Source organism: Ovis canadensis, chromosome 4, assembly GCF_042477335.2.
Source record: "Ovis canadensis isolate MfBH-ARS-UI-01 breed Bighorn chromosome 4, ARS-UI_OviCan_v2, whole genome shotgun sequence".
Classification (NCBI taxonomy): Eukaryota; Metazoa; Chordata; class Mammalia; order Artiodactyla; family Bovidae; genus Ovis; species Ovis canadensis.
This window is the reverse complement of record NC_091248.1, coordinates 68,623,794-68,625,000: the sequence shown is the minus strand read 5'-3', so window position 1 is coordinate 68,625,000 and position 1,207 is coordinate 68,623,794. Positions and strand designations below refer to the sequence as shown.

The 1,207-nt window shown below is 36.5% G+C and overlaps 1 protein-coding gene across 14 annotated transcripts in view; it reads left to right on the top strand.

The window, feature by feature from the left end:
* The window catches only part of FOXP2 (forkhead box P2), a 675,695-nt gene extending 674,762 nt beyond the window's left edge, over positions 1-933 (top strand). For all 14 annotated transcript variants that reach the window (XM_069587981.1, XM_069587978.1, XM_069587975.1 and 11 more), the window contains one exon: positions 1-933. This exon is cut by the window's left edge and continues 1,275 nt beyond it. The gene's annotated coding sequence lies outside the window, so the exon portion shown is untranslated.
* Positions 934-1,207: the final 274 nt, after the last annotated feature.

The following is a 1,207-nucleotide window of genomic DNA, read 5'->3' as shown; positions in this document are numbered from 1 at the left end:
TGCAGTGGAAGTTATGACATGCTAGAAAGCAACAAATGTGGATCACTGACCAAAACGATTATGTACTTGATGCAAATGCAGATTGCATATTGTTATATATATATAGGACATTGTGTTTTTGTTTTCCCCATCCAGTCACTTATTTTTGGTGGTGAATACATGTTGTTAGAAGATGTCTTGTATGGTCTGAATCTTTGTTGTGTACTATTTTTTATAGTCTTAAGTTATAATGAAAAAAAAAGTAGGAACCAAACATAAAAGGTCTAGTAAAGCCAAAAATTAATTTCATATTGATTTTAAAGTGATCTAGCTGAGTTTTTACACTGAAAGCAAAGATTATAGCAATTGTAGTCCATGGTATTTATTTTCAGTCAAACCAAAGTTACATATAATTCTGCCTCTGCTGATACGGGATATTAACACTAACAATACACTCCCTTTCAAAGACTTGCACAGGCCAAATTGTTGGAATGCTGGTTTTCGCGACGACTCCAAACCCCCAAACTAGGATAATGCATTATGGTGTAGTTGAAAATAGCATAGTCAAATGTTTGCTTAAAACCTAGAAACTTTACGTGTTGCTTTTCATGTGCTGTGCCAAGTCTTGATAATACTTTTTCCCCCAACCAAGGGACCTCATAACCTGATGATGGTTATTGCTTTACAAACAGTTTCGACAGAAGGTGGCTGCTAGAGCTTAACATATGTACCAGTTCCATGTGATGGAGCTGGTCCTTGCAAACTAAGCTCATCATTTATTCTTTGCTGAAGTCAGCAAATAGAGTTAGAGAAATACCCAGTCATCTATCACACCAAATAAAAGGACATAACGGCTTTCAAAAGGGTTTTCCCACTTACCCAAAAGGCTTTCTGAAAGCTTCTACCTCTGCAAAAAAAAAAAAAAGAAAAAAAAAGAAAAAAAAAGAAAAAAAATTAGAACAATTATGGCAGATTGCATGAAACGTGAGAACGTCACAGTAACTGCTACTTTTCATTCTGTTTGTCTTTGGGTCATGATCAGTGAATGGGAAGTTTGCGATATGGTATCAAAAGAAAGATTGGGATTGGGAAGGATGGTTTTCAGTCATCTAGGATCCTACTGGAAGGCTTATCTGAAGGGAAAATGGGTCTTTCAGGTGCATGTTCAAAGGCTTTGATGGACTGAAAGTAATCTTGAGAGCTGTACCATCAGGAGGGTGGCCTAAGA